The following is a 15,802-nucleotide window of genomic DNA, read 5'->3' as shown; positions in this document are numbered from 1 at the left end:
CCTTTCAATCAGTGGATAGTGGTAACAGCAGGCCATGGTCTTGAGCATTTCAAACACTTCCCCATTCTCAGTTTTTCTGGAGAAAAGTATCTGGGGCTCAGAGAGAGGCCCTCAGTAGACCTATGACTGTGTTCCTCCCAGAAGACAAGGGGCTCCCTTGCAAAGATGGAAGTTAAAAGAAGGAAAGAAGAAGTAAGTTGAGCTTCAAATGCCACACCAGAGCAACAGGTGTCACTGCTCAGAAAATTTAGGCAATTCTCAACTACTAGAATTAATTATTTTATGATTAAGAATTTTATGATGGGGAAAAAAGAATTTTATGATGGGATAGAAACTACCATGTACTTCACATGTACCATTTTGATGTGTGTACACTAAGAGAGGGAGAAAAACGAAAATATATTACATTTTACTATACTCTTGAGATTAGCTATTTGTTCATTAGAATCATCAGGGAACTTGACAAAATTTACCAATGCTCAGTCCCTACCCCAGATCAATCCAATCAGAATCTCCGTGGTGGCATGGGGTAGGTATATGCCACTCTCCCCCCACCATGATTTTGCTGTGCCATCCGAGTTGAGAAGTAGGGAAACAGAAGGCAAATCTGGGAATGCAACATGCATTTGGCTGAATAAGCAGAGGCTCATCTACCTTCAAATGGGCCTTCTCCCCCATATACATGTCAACCACGTATTTGAAAAATCTCTACTATTCCCAACCTTAAAATAACATTAACAAAAGAGGAGGGTTTCCCGGCAAAGAACTGAGTAATAGTCCACACAGCTCAAGGAAATGGTGTGCCTAATCTCTCAGTGTGTATGTTTTGTTCAGGAAAATGTAAACCAGCTATAATATTCTGTCTCTCCTGAGGTGAAGTTACACCGCAACATAGCTAAAGATAGCCCAGTGATTGTATGTTTGCAGGGAAGCACAGAATTGAGCACAATCCAAGTGGGTGAAGAAGCCTGTACATGAGTGACTGTGGGTGCCAGGCTAGCTTTAGAGTTTCCTTTTCACCCAACAAATCAACAAATCAAAGTCCTGGGTGCCCCAACGAGAGTAAATATAGACCTGCCCCCCCAAGGACAGCTCTGTGTGTTGGGAGAGACTCCTGTCCAGTCCTCTGTCCTGCCAATGATGCCTCCTGTCAGACATGCCTCACCTCCTCCACTTAACCAGAGTGGTGTGACTTTTCCGGTTGATCTTTTTGGAAATGGTCATTAAGGTTAGTGGTAATTCAGGTATGACCGCAACTCTGAAAAAAGAAAGGTGGGTTGAAAAAGTATGTCCTGAGGTAACGTGCTGGGCCTCTGGACATGATCGTGTGTAAAATCTAAGGGGAAAGGCTTTCAGGTGTTCAGGCTTTACCAAGTCTAAAGACAGTCATCAGTGGATACCTGATGAGAGAGAGAGCTTTGTTTAGATGCTTCATTCCTTGGTACTATCTGCTGCAGAACTCCCTGAAGGAGCTTGGCCTCTCTCCTAGGCTTCCAGATGATTTGAGCAGCTATACAGATGACAAGTGTCTATTAATTCTAGCAATTCTGCTGGGCAGTAGAAGGTGAGCCCAACCCCTGATGTCAACCAAGGCAGTCCTGTAGTACCCATCAGACTACCCAAGGTTCAGGCCAAGCCCTTCTGCTCTGCCTGCACCACAGCAGGCCCAGTAGGGTCCAAGGTGAAAGCGAATCTCATCAAGTCCACTCAAGACTAAACTCAAATGTAACTTCTCTTCCTTGGGCTCTTTAGATCAGATGTAACACTCTGAAGTTGTACCATTCCCTTAATTCACATATTAGAGTTGTCATTATATAGCTAACGTTTACTTCCATGACAGAAGCACACGGACAGCAAGAGTTGCCAAGTTCTGTAAGGAACCAAGCGTAATTTTTCCAAATATTATTTATTTTCCTGAAATTAACTCCTATTCTTACCCTTTCTTGGGCCAGTATAGTTTCCTTGAAAATGCCTCTATCCTTCCGTTAACAGAGATTAAAGCAAAAAGATCAAAATCTCTTCCGTGCAAAAAGTACTAAGTACTCTCAGGAAAAAACAAAGGCTCTTTCCATATATGAGAAGCTGCCCTATTCCAGGTGCTGGAAACTGAACTTTATGAATAAATCAAAGTGATCTGCTGTCATGGCTCTGCGCCACCTTTTTCTATTTCATTTGAGAGCATGAACTGGAGGAGACAAAAGAGCAAGAGCTCTGCTATCTGCTGTTTTTCGTCCTGTCCCACAGAGAAAACAATCGGTTTGAGTTTTATGCCATGACATCATCAGCCACCAATCAACACCCAGAAGGTAGAGCAGGTTGTCTATGAAACCAACCACGACGACTGTCAAACTGTAAAAGACAGTGCAGGTGTGAGGGAGGTTTTTTTTTACCCTGTTTTTGTGTTAAACTACAGGAGAAAGTTGTCTATGGAAAAAATATCAAAACTCCAGAATTCCCTAGGTGTAAGCAAAGACCATCCAGGCCCCTATACCTGTGCTCCTGTCCCTCTCCACCTTCCGCTCCTGCCAGGACTGACATAGAAGCCTTTGTTCTGTGAGGCACTGAATGCAATCTTCCCAGTGCTCCCTGCCAAGGAAACAGTCAGTTTTAGGAAAGTTGTTTTTTGTTACCTGAGCACGCGCACACGTGTGTGTGTCTGTACACGTATGTATGTGTTTTCAAATAGGATTTCAAAGCAGCGATGGGAGTGGGAAATATAAAGAAAGCACTTTGCTCATCTAAACATTAGTTAAAATCTCTACCCAGAAACTAAGTAGTTTTTACTGGTGCATGACAGCTGGAGGTTTTTGGGGCCATCTTATGAATGAAGCTGTTTAGCCAAGGTTAGAATATGTAAGAAGAGAGGGGGTGGTGGTGGCAGAGGGCACAGGGCTCCAGGAGAAAACTCACAGAGCAAATATTGTTTACAACTGCAGAGCCAAGCTAATGTGGTCTCTCCGCCTGTTCAAGCATATTATTACATTAAGTCCTGAACAATAAAGTCGGAGGCAGGGAGGGCAGAGCTGACCCAGCCTCCGCTTTGCTAATGGCACGAGGGCAACATTCCATGCAATGTCTGCCCAGCAACGTGTGCGCCAGCTCTCCTGGGATTCTACAGGCTGAGACTGCCGGGCACAGCCAGGCAGCAAGGAGAACAAGTACTCCACTCTGATTAAAGGCCAAAGCTACTAGGTTGCAAGAGATGGGCACTACGTTCACATGCAGCCATATGAGAAAGCATGTAGGAGGAACTGCATTTTTTTTTTTTTAAGATTTTGTTTATTTATTTGACAGAGATAGAGACAGCCAGCGAGAGAGGGAACACAGGCAGGGGGAGTGGGAGAGGAAGAAACAGGCTCCTAGCAGAGGAGCCTGATGTGGGGCTCGATCCCATAACGCCGGGATCACGCCCTGAGCCAAAGGCAGATGCTTAACCGCTGTGCCACCCAGGCGCCCCAAGGAACTGCATTTTTAAATGAAAATAAGGTGCAACTGAACATGTTAAGAGAAGCATAGGCTGCTGTGTCCTCAAACAGCCCTCTGAGAATGCAGCACACCATGCTGATACGAGGGGGAACAGTTACTGGGAAATCACTGCACTGTTTATTTCTGATAATATCACTGCACCCCTCCAAGCTCTTAAAACTTACTCTAAGTGATAAATATCTGATGCTATTAAATATAAATGTCTCACACATGAACAGTGGGACTCCATTTTTTTTTAAACAGTATGACTAGATAAGATTAAGTCAATCAATATAATCTAATATTAGGTTCAGGCTAGACTTAATCTAGCCTTTTAGGGCTGACTGCTCTCAACTGTGATTCTCCCTGACTTCCAGGAGAGAAGATTCAGTTTTTCTCTCACATTGCCATTTCTGTCTTTACCTTCTCCCAAGAGTTGTTTCTCTGGTGCAGGGCTAGAGTTCCATCCGTCTCCAGATTTCCTTCCCTGGTTCAGCTCAGCCTGTGGTGGAGACTGCCAGCTGATCGCCTAAGTCTTAAAACTATCCAACAGCCTGTGTTTCCTTTCCCTCAGCCACTAATACATGAAAATCTGAGTTCAAAGGACACCCTGGGCCCTGGGCTCATACTGCGGTTCACCCTGGCCCAATGTGAAAGCAGGGTCCTTGGCTAGCTCACCCCACAGCATGCAGCACCAACACCTGCTGTGAGCCCTGAGTGCACCCCCACCCACCAACCAATGGACTGTGTCAGCAAGACAGTCACCTGTTACAGAAAAGAAGTCACCAACTAAGAAGATCCTCAATCATTTATATTTCCACGTTTCCCCCCAAGTAAAACAAGAGCAAAATCCACATGAGGAACTGCTTTCTTCTACCAGAGAAACTACTCCTTGTGACTTGGATATCAAGGGGGAGTGTGGACCACAATGCCCAGGGAGAGGAGTTCTGTGGGAGCAATGGGGTCCCCTCCCTGACACGAGCCTGCCAGCAGGATCAGTGTGCCCCAATTCTACCATATGCTCCCACACCCACCCAAGAATGCCTTTCTAGTCCAGCCCCCCTACATCAAAGACCACAGACAAAGCTTGTCCTCTGCCCAGAGATCAGAGAACGAAGAGGTTATATTTAGTTAACAGACAAAGATAAAAGGAATGAAATGAGTCATAGAGGCCAGCACACACAAGGACTTCACTATCGCCCAGTACAGTGGAAGGTCCGGCCACGAGCCATGTCAGGGCAGGATCAGGGCTGGGGGCAGTTTGCTGAAGAGTACGGCTACTTTCTCAGGTTACAGGAAAAGGCAGAAACAACCCCAGAGGGGGATGCACAAGCAATAACCTTCTTAAGTTGTTAGAAATCTAGTCTGAAAGTCAGGACAGAAAATTCTCCCTCATAAAAACAGGGTACTGAATATTAGGCAGAAGATGCGGCAAGCAGTTATAAATGACTTACAGCAGGTAGCATCTCACGGACTTTCTGTTGTTGTCCTTGAAGTCCCCTTGGCTATCCCAAGGCGAGTAGAGGGGACTCTCACCAGTTTTAATCAGCTCCTTCTGTGTCTGCTAGATAGTCCTGGAGGGGGTCAGGGAGGATTTCATTTTCTGTGGCTGGGGGTGGGGGGGAGAGTAGGAGACCACCACTTTTTAGAAGGACTGAAAAGGGAGGAATGAAGAGTAGCTGGCACAGCTTGCTTTTTGACCCTCTGCTCTGCAGCTGGTATGCCTCCTGTGTGAACCAATACCCCAGACCGTGTATTTACTGTACAAACATGACCCAGGGGAGTTTCTTCCATTTAGTGTAAGGAGAGTTGCCTTGTAAATGGGACACATCTTTCTTTATATGCGCGAAAGATCTCTTGGGAAAAATCTCTGTGAGAACACCTACGCACAGTCCAGAATGTCTCAGCACTTGACACAATGAACCATTTTAGTGCCAGACACTTGAGGACACATGCACACACACATTCTCAAACACATATATCCCCGGAACTTCAAGGGGACACACATCCAAAATCACCAGGCTATTTGGAAAAGTTCCTCTTATCTAGAACATATAGTAAAAGCCTGTATTTTGTGGTGATGTTTCTTTCCTTTCTTCCCTTCTTTCTTCCCTTTCTTTCCTTCCTTACTTCCTTCCTTATAATGAGAGATGATTTATTTCCTCTTCTTTGTTCCAAAACCATCACTATACTCCAAGTTATCAAGGGAGGACCACATCTGACCTGAAAGAACAGTAAGCAGGCTCTTCCAAGCTGCCTATTTTTAGCCTCTGGTCCTTCCTGCCTTCTTCCCGAGGGATGCCCCTCCCTCTGCTCTCCAGCAAACTGCTCTGGCTAGAGCACAGGATCCTGACACCAAGCGGGAAGGTGAGGTTGTGGGAGCCCTGATATTGCCTCTCCATATTTCAGACTTCAAAGAATATGGACTGAGGAGCCTGGAGTAGAAGTGGGAGGGGACAAATTTTTTAAATCACAAAGAAAGTAGGAATATGACTTCAGAAGAGAAAGACTGTACATAAATTGTTTGTTGTCCATCTAAGGTCAGAACAAAGCTTGCTGTGCCACATGGCTGGACTGGCATACGTTCTCCTCTTTGTTCTCTCAGGCCAGCCCACGGCTCCTGCACACATTAATCTTTCAACCCGCACCCCTGTAGGCAAGGCTGAACCAGCCAAGACAGCTACTCAACCTGAAGAGACCAAGGCCGCCCAACAACCTAACAACAACTCCAATCAGACAGCCACCCTTCACCCTTAACAAAGCAGCTAATTCAGAGGAAAGAAATCCTTTAAGGAAACAGGAAAACACTCTGATACCGGCCTCATGCTACCTACAAGATATGGCCTTCCTTTCACTAAACCTCAGGGTATTATATACATGCAGCTGTTATAGAATCGCCAATGCGAACGAAAAGTCAATTTTCATTAACTTGCCATTGTAAAATTACAAGTATTAGGAAGCAGTCTCAATCCTTTCAAAAGTTAGAAATTTTTTAGCATGACTTGTAACAAGGTCAGACATCCAATGCTGAAAACAAAGCATTCCCTCTATTTTATTTTGGATCAAGGGTAAAGGCAATGATAGTCCAGCTGGTAAACTTAATGATTTTCACCTTCAAAGAGCCAGAAGTGTATTTGTGAATGCCTCCACATGTATCATGCCTTGCTCCAGACAGACATCATGCGTTCAACAGCAAAAAGTAAACCACGACCTGTCAGCGTGGATCTCAGGCATCAACTCGAAGGTCTCCAAGGTCCCCAAGTCTCTGCTCCAACAAAGTAAATGCACAACAGCTTAATAGGTCCCAAGCTGATCTACCACAGGCTTATCCCATCCATCTCCCCTTCTGCTGCTTGCCACTGAAGGACAAATTAGTTTGCAACCTGACAAGCCCTGACTCCCTTCCCTGTGCAGAAGTAGAAGAGCTTGTGGGAAGACGTTTCCACTGTGTTGCCACAATCTTGTTGACCTTCTATTTCTGAGAGCTCCCAAGACAGTTACTTAGGCTGGAGTTCACCTTTTGGTATGCTGCTTTATGCATGGGTTTGTAAAAGCATAAGTACTAGGTGGGAGAGGGGGAGATGGGATGGGCACAGTGTTCTAAGGCAGGGCTAACAAGGCAGCAGTGTGCTCCTCCCACACCCTCACACACCAGCCCGATAGCATTTAATACCGGGCACTCCTTCCTGGGACAAGTGTTCTTGGGGAAAACAAATACACAAGACAGGGACCTTGTTTCTCAGGAGCTTATGACCCTTCTTGGAAATCATGAAACAATACAAGGGAACGTAGATATAACATGACTCTTAAGAAAGTTATCTCTATTTTATCCCTTTTATAAAACAGAAAATATCTCAAAGAATAATAAGAATCCATTGAAGTAACTTACTCCCCCAGGGCACATATAGCAAGTGATGAAGTTGGGAGAATTTACCTACGGAAGGTTGGCTGGTTCCAATGCCTATATGCCCAGTCCACAAATGCTGCTTCATTTAGTGAGCTCAAATTTGTGTCCTCGCTCACATTTTTTTAACCTTCAGCAGTAAATTTTTATGAGTATGCATGTCACATCTCTCATATGATCCCTACATGCTCTGACAAATTTTCTAATAAACGATGACTGCCAATCTAAAGATATTGAATAGTGACTGTTCTGTGCCCTGTTTACATCAAGGACTGCAAAGAGATTAAAAGTAAATAAATGTGTAAAGGGGAGGAAGAAATAGCGAAACAGTTAACTAATAATAAAAAGATGATAAATAAATACAACATGAGAACTATAAGCAAATGCTTCTCCATGCACACACAAATCACCTGGGAATCCTGTGATAATGCAGATTCAGATTAAATGGGTCTGAGTAGGGGCCTGAGATGCTGTTTGTTTGTTTCTTTTTTTTTTTTTTAAGATTTTATTTATTTATTTGAGAGACAGAGCACAAGCAGGGGGAGAGGGAGAGGGAGAGGCAGACTCCCGGCTGAGCAAGGAGCCTGATGCAGGGCTCAATCCCAGGACCCTGAGATCATGACCTGAGCCGAAGGCAGACGCTTAACCGACTGAGCCACCCAGGCGCCCACAAGCTCCTGATCAACTAAAGTACTGCAAAGGTCTACCTGGGCTAGGGTACTCCAGAAAAGGTAAAGAAGTGAATGAGACACAGAGCCCTCAAAGGACTGAGTAGAATTGGAGAAGTCTGGGGTGGAGTGTTGGGAAGAAAGAAAATTATATATTATATAAATAAAAATATATAAACATATTTTTTTTAAGTAGGCTCCACACCCAGAGTGCAGCCCAATGCAGGGCTTGACCTCATGACCCTGAGATCAAGACCTGAGCTGAGATCAAAGTCAGACGCTTAACCAGTCAAAGCCACCCAGGTACCCCCCAAAAATATTTTAGATGGAGGGGATAAACAAAAAAAACTCCAGGAAAGGAGAAGCACAGACACACAGGTCATTCAGGGTATAGATGTCTATTTAAAAAAAGATAAAAATACTCCTAAACTGTATCACCACTTAATTCCTAGGAATCACGAGACTTCATTCTCTTTGAAGAACCCTGAGCTTCTTACTGACTGGCCTGAGAATAAGTTTGAGGTAGGAAATAACAAAGTTTGTTGATCTAATAAAGGATAACACCATGATAAGTATCTTGCAGAAGGCAGCCCCAACTACTCGGCTACTTGGTGATGCTCAGAAATTTAGAGCCATGAACTTTGGCACACACCCAGCCACAAGGCAAAGAATTTTTCATGAGACATTTTTAAATACTTACCATCCCATAATGAACAGGAAAGGAAATCCCACTGTCAGCCCCACCCTATGTTGGCCTCTTAACACAGATCTCCCAAGAGAAGGGCCAGAATAGTGGTCTCTCCAACTGTGCCATCTGGCGATGTGGCCCAACTTCCTGGCTGGGTCATTTCCTCTGCTGTTTCAGACAAAGTGGCACTGCCTTTTCCCAGTGAATTCCTCAGCAAACAGAAATGAATGCCCAGATGCAAGGAAAGGTCACACAGTGTGCACATTGTGTTTGTGAAGAGGCAGAGTAGTATGGAAGGGGAGCACTGTATTTAGAATTAGAAACAGGGATCTGAATCAGGGTTCTGTCATTTACTAAGCTTTATAACCTCTCTAAATCCATTTTCACGTTTACAAAACAGAAATTATAATCAAAGCTATTATAAGTCAAATTTGGCAATGTATGTAAAAATGCTTCATAAGTTGTAAAGCACTATAAAAACACAATTCCTTACTCCTTAAGAGTTATGAAAAATAAAAGGTCCTTTATGACACTCTTCCTTTTATGTCAGTACTCCATTTATATATCTAGTATTTATTATCTCTTTTTTTTACAAAAGGAAAAACTTGGGCTGCCTCAGTGGCTCAGTCAGTTAAGCATCTGACTCTTGGAGGGGCAGAGGGAGAGGGAGAGAGAATCTCAAGCAGACTCCCTGCTGAGGGCAGAGCCCAATGCAGGGCCTGATCTCACGATCCTGAGATCATGACCTGAGCTGAAATCAAGAGTCAGACGCTTGACTGACTGAACCACCCAGGTGCCCCTCCTTATGATTTTCTTAATATTTTCTTTCCTCTAGCTGACTTTAAGAATACAGTATACATATAACATATAAAATATGTGTTAATTGACTGTTTATGTTACTGGTAAGGCTTCTAGTCAACAGCAGCTATTAGTAGTTAAGCTTTTGGGCAGTCAAAAGTTTTATGCAGATTTTTTACTGTGCAAGGAGCTGGCACCCCAACCCCCTCACCAATAAAGTATCAAAAGTACGTGTCTTTTGAGGAATGAAATGACCACTTAAGGTTGCCATGAAGTCAAACATTTCTCTGTTATGGGATAATAAGAGAGCAATCTACCAATTCACTTCTAGAGCCTCAATATTGTAACATTTCCTAAAGGAGCCCTATGGGAGTCAAATCACTTAGCTCTCTACCTGCATTACCTGACATATGAAAACCCAAGGTGGAATTGATTGCAAGCATGGCAACAGGATTCCAGCACTGACTCAGTGGCTCATTAGATCACACAACCTTGGATACAACACTTGTTTGGACAAAGATTCAGATTCCTTTTTTGTAAAAAGACAGGACTGTACTAGCTAAATGATTAAAGGTTTGTTAGCTGGCCAGTCCCCGACATCTATCTAGAACAGGTAAAAGCTTCTCTGAATGAAACAGGGGTGGCTGGGCCACCCCAATACCTCAACCATCTCTTTCCAGACTCTTCCAACAATCTTGTGCTTTCATTTCCTTGTGGCACCACCACGGAAACCCCAGCATCCAGATTATAACCCTCTGGAGTAAGTGACCAGCTCTGACATGCAAAGGCAGCATGCCTCCTCTTCAAATCTCCTATTGCATTCCACTCTCCTGGCCTTTTAAAATGTGCTACAATTCTGGAGACAAAGAGGCAGAACTAAGCCAACTTGGGTACGTTTTCAGGGAGGGATAGAGGGAGGAGTTGGGAACAGAATGAAGGAAAAATCAAATATAATGGAAAGGCCCAACAACCAATCATACGCTGCAAAAAAAATCTGAGCTTTTATGACTTGTTATAAAGGCAAGGAAACTATGGACAGAAGTCCATATCCAAGCTGGCATGTCCTAGAGAGAGCTGTGGAGCATGATCAAGACGGAGCACCTGACTTCACAGGACGTGCCTGAAGAGCAAAAGACAGTCTCCTGCGTGTCAAGTCCTAGAAAGAGCATAGGAGTTTGGGACCCAAGAGACCTCAGTTCAAATTCAACTCTGTCCTTTCCCTATCCGTAAGACTTTGGGGGAGTTTCTTAACCTCTTTCAGTTTCCTTTTCTGGCAAAAAAAAAAAAAAAAAAAGTAACACCTACCCCAGAGGAAGGCTGTAACATGTAAAGTGCCTCTTAAAGTCCCTGACACTAGTAATACTCAATAAAGGCTGGAGATAACAATGGTGATCGTTACGATGATGATGGGGATTCAATCTTCTATCCCTAACATCAGGAAATTTTTTTTTCTTTCAATTCACAATTATGTCATTACAAAAGAATTTTGCTAGTAGAATTGGTAAAACATAAAACATTATTATCCAAATGATTTATAGATTGGACAGCGAGAGCCTGTGCTCATGACCAAACAGCCGGTGCCTGGCACTGCTATGATAAAAACCATGGCCTTTCCCTATTGTCACACTACCTGTGCACGATGGGCCGGCTGGCCATGACTTACCCTTTTTCCTGGATCTACATACCAATTCGCCCACTTGGATGATATTCAGCACACTGGAGACAGCAACATCAGTGTGTTCCTATTTCCAGGGAACCCCTGCATTGTCCCAGGTGCCTTTACTGAGCAATGGCCACTGCAGCCACTGCATTACCCAAACTTGTTTTGGGTATGAGTGTCCAAAAGACCCCTCCTGCTACAGGCCTATGCCCTGGTCTTCAGATACCAATTCTGAGACTTGATCTCAGTTAGGTCTTGATGGTTTCAGAGGGACCAGGGAAGGGAGAGAGCATTCTTATAATTTCCAGCAACCTCTTTTTTTCTGAAGTACTCATTTGTAACTCCTAGAGAAAGGGAAAGAGAGACAACTGACTTTCTTCGAGGTCCTCTTAGCAGACTTTGTAGCCAGAGCAGTCCCAGCTCAGGCTCTGAGATGTCTCCCATCCGTTTTCTACCCAGCTGGATCCAAACAGACGGTCCGCAAAGGAATTTGGAGTTTCCCTGTTGCATTTGCCTAACATCAGAAAATTGAAGGCAATGTCAAATTCAAAATTCTTCATTCAATAGATCTCATGAACGAATATACTTACTCTAAGCCCATAACTGCCTTGTTCTTGGTGTAAATTAATCTCCTGACGTTTTCTTCGCTCCTCTTTTTTCTGAATCAAGAAGAAGTCATCTATCTCTAGGTATCTGAATCCGATTTTGAAGGCAGACAAAAATATTCGGCTAACCTTCTCTTATATCCATTAGGCCCGAAGCAGATGCCAGTGGGGGGAAAAAAGAAGAAACTGACCAGCTAAAATAAATTGAACACAAGAACCTCTGAGACCAGCCGTAAGGGCAGCTCATAGCAAGAATCAACATTATCACTGATTTCTTGACTTTTATTCTTAGCCATCTCAAAAAACAACTTCTGGGGGTGGGGGAGGGGAGGGAAGCCAAAGAACTCTATCCGTGTAAGTCAAGAGTACCTTTCCCTGACTTCATCAAGATAAAAAGTTTCTGCACAGCAAAGGAAACAGTCATCGAAACAAAGAGGCAACCCACAGAATGGGAGAAGATATTTCCAAATGAAACTACAGATGAAAGGCTAGTATCCAAGATCTATAAAGAACTTCTCAAACTCTACATGAGAAACAAATAATCAAATCAAAAAATGGGCAGAAGATATGAACACTTTTCCAATGAAGACATACAAATGGCTAACAGACACATGAAAAAATGTCAAAATCATTAGCCATCAGGGAAATTCAAATCAAAACCACATTGAGATACCACCTCACGCCAGTTAGAATGGCAACACTGACAAGGCAAGAAACAACAAAAGTTGGAGAGGTTGTGGAGAAAGTGGAACCCTCGTATACTGTTGGTGGGAATGCAAGCTGGTAGAGCCACTTTGGAAAACAGTGTGGAGGTCCCTCCAAAAGTTAAAAATAGAGCTACCCTATGACCCAGCCATTGCACTACTGGGTATTTACCCCAAAGATAACAGATGTAGTGAAAAGAAGGGCCATATGCACCCCAATGTTCATAGCAGCATTGTCCACAATAGCTAAACTGTGGAAGGAGCCGAGATGCCCTTCAACAGATGAGTGGATAAAGAAGATGTGGTCCATATATACAATGGAATATTACACAGCCATCAGAAAGAACAATTACCCAACATTTGCAGCAACATGGACGGGACTGGAGGAGATTATGCTAAGTGAAATAAGTCAAGCAGAGAAAGACAATTATCACTCATTTGTAGAACATAAGGAATAGCAGGGAGACAGGTGGGAGAAGGAAGGGAAGAACGAAGGGGGGGTTAAACAGAAGGGGAAATGAACCATGAGAGACCAGGACTCTGGGAAACAAACTGAGGGTTTCAGAGCGGAGGGGGAAGGGGGAATGGGCTAGCCCAGTGACAGGTATTAAGGAGGGCATGTACCGCATGGAGCACTGGGTCTTATATGCAAACAATGAATCATGGAACACTACATCAAAAACTAATGATGTACTGTATGGTGAATAACATAACGTAATAAAAAATTTAAAAAAAAAAAGAGTACTCCTCCCTAGAAAATAAAGGAAATGATCTGACAGGCAAGGCCAGATTCCAGGTACAGGTAAACTCCTGAGCACCCCCAGGCTCCCATAAGTGCTATATCTTACTGCCCTAATGATGGGTTTTGATAATAGGTGGAGGCAGGAGTAGGGATCAATGTCCCAATATCTAACAAATAAGAAACCCCTTGTTCTAGTATTTGAGAAAAAGAAGAGTCATTTAAGAAACACCTTGTGTGTGTATGTGGGGGGGGGGGTGATGTTTATAGAAAATATGGGGATGGAAAGATGGAATATAGGAAACTGCTTGTGAAAGAAGGGGGGAAATTACCCCCTGCTGAAACAGAAGCTCCACGAGAGCAAGGACTGTTTCTGTTTGACTCACTGCTATTCTCCGGCACCTAGAACAGTGCTTGGAACAGAATGAGCACTCAAACACTTGCTGAATGAATGAATGAAAGAGGGAGAAGCAGATATCTGATACAGTTAAGGGCACAGGCTTTGAATCAAAACAGAATGAGACTGAAATCCTGGTTCTGCTACTTATTAGCCATATGACTAACCAAGTCACTCAAGTTCTCTCAAATTCAATCACATCATAGGATTCTTGTTAGGGACTTAATGACAATGCATTTATTTACTTAGAATGCCTAGCACACAGCAGGCACTCAATAAATGTGGCTATTAGCTATAATCTTCTCTCCCTGTCCCATTCCTCAAAATCCCCCTGGTTTGGGGCAGAAAAGAGAGGCAAGCACCATAAAGAATCAAAGGATCAGACTGGAGTGGCAGCCCTGTTGCATCCAAACCCTAACCTAAGCCATAGGTGTGTCTGCCCCCGCCTCCTATCCCTTTGTTCCTATGAAATCCATACTTACCCATCCCCTCTCTACAGAAAAACTTCTTTCTGTCCTGCTTAGGAGGGGATGTAAATATCAGTATGTTGAGGAGTTAGCAGTGACTTGCTCACCCAAGGCAGATCCAGCACTAGGAGAAGCTGTGTGCAGCAGGGGAGACAGAGGGCACCTAAAAAGACTGCCAGCTGAGAACCAGCTAAAATCGAAGAGCCAAGACAGTCTCCTACACTCATTCACACACTTAGTCCCACCTACTACCATCCCATAATACACCAATTTAATTCCTACACATTAACACTTTCTCAAGCTGCTACTGGGAGCAGCGTTTTGAAGGACGAACTTCACATTTCCCTTGACAGCTCCATTTGCTCTGCATCTCACGGTGTCAGTGACAATTTCCGGACAACCTCCAGCCAGGGGTGCGAGGTGGAAATAGATCTCATGCCCAAAGAGCCCCAAGTTGACATCACAGAACTGCTGAGGATTGATCTGGAAAAGATCCAAGAGATCTCAACTTGCTCACTGAGCTGAGTATAGGATCCAGGTTTCCTGAGGACTTAAGTCCAGAAAATTTCAGAATTTCAGATTTTTAACAAAAAACTAGAATCTTGGACCATTAAACAGCGTTTGTGAATATGTATGTACAAAGAGCGTGAAAATGAGCAGGAAGAAGGACTGTTGAGAATGTGTCTTCTGTAATCCCTGATCTCTTTAGGAGACGCAGCTGCAGAAGAGAAGTTGTAGGCAGGGCACACAAACATACACGCCACCTTCTCATACTCAGCTCTGCACTGGCTTCATCCACACGTTCAGAGGTGCTATGTGCTCAACTAGCTAGTGCCCAATCCCCCTGAGGTCTTGTGATGGTAAGCTAAGCAAAGAAGCTAAAAAGGCTTCCCATCAAGATCACAACTTCTAAACAAAACAAATTCAGAGAGGAGAGCAGGAAGAACCCAGAGACATAAGAAAAGCTACCTCCCAGGTATGCCCTGGCCTGCACTGCTACCACGGCTACTAACCAAGCAGCCACCCACAGAAATACTCATATACTTGCACCCACTGGGCTTTCAACTGACTCCTGCAATTACATTATTATTTGGCTAAAAGGAGAGATGCAAGGCTAGAATCTGGGGAAAGGATCACTAGGTGCTATATGTTCAGCTCCTCTCCATATCCATGGGAGACAGGGCAGAAAGAAGTCAGACACACTAGAGCAAAGATTTCTTTCTTTCTTTATTTTTTTTTTTTAAAGATTTTATTTATTTATGTGACAGAGAGACAGCCAGCGGGAGAGGGAACACAGCAGGAAGAGTGGGAGAGGAAGAAGCAGGCTCCCAGCGGAGGAGCCCGATGTGGGACTCGATCCCGGAACACCGGGATCACGCCCTGAGCCGAAGGCAGACGCTTAACGACTGCACTACCCAGGCGCCCCCAAAGATTTCTTTCTTAATAATAAAACTCCAGGGGCACCTGGGTGGCTCAGTTGGTTAAGTGTCTGCCTTCGGCTGGGGTTATGATCCCGGAATCTTGGGATTGAGCCCTCCTTTGGGGTCCAGTGGGGAGTCTGCTTCTCCTTCTCCCTCTGACGCTCCCTCCTGCTTGTGCTACAAAATCTTTAAAAATATATACATAGAACTCTAATTTTATTAGCAATGTTACAAAATCACATTTCCCAGCCTTCCTTAAAGCCAGCTATGACCCTGTTCTCTAAGT

General features: G+C 44.0%; 1 protein-coding gene across 1 annotated transcript in view; it reads right to left on the bottom strand.

Annotated features, from left to right (window-relative positions):
* MICAL3 (microtubule associated monooxygenase, calponin and LIM domain containing 3) overlaps positions 1–15,802 on the bottom strand; it is a 174,646-nt gene that overhangs the window by 141,435 nt on the left and 17,409 nt on the right. Inside the window, 1 exon segment of the mRNA XM_057318789.1 lies at positions 2,492–15,802. This exon segment is cut by the window's right edge and continues 17,409 nt beyond it. The gene's annotated coding sequence lies outside the window, so the exon portion shown is untranslated.

This window comes from Ursus arctos, unplaced genomic scaffold (genome assembly GCF_023065955.2).
Source record: "Ursus arctos isolate Adak ecotype North America unplaced genomic scaffold, UrsArc2.0 scaffold_26, whole genome shotgun sequence".
Classification (NCBI taxonomy): Eukaryota; Metazoa; Chordata; class Mammalia; order Carnivora; family Ursidae; genus Ursus; species Ursus arctos.
Note: the sequence above shows the minus strand (reverse complement) of the source record. Positions and strands in the feature narration are given on the sequence as shown.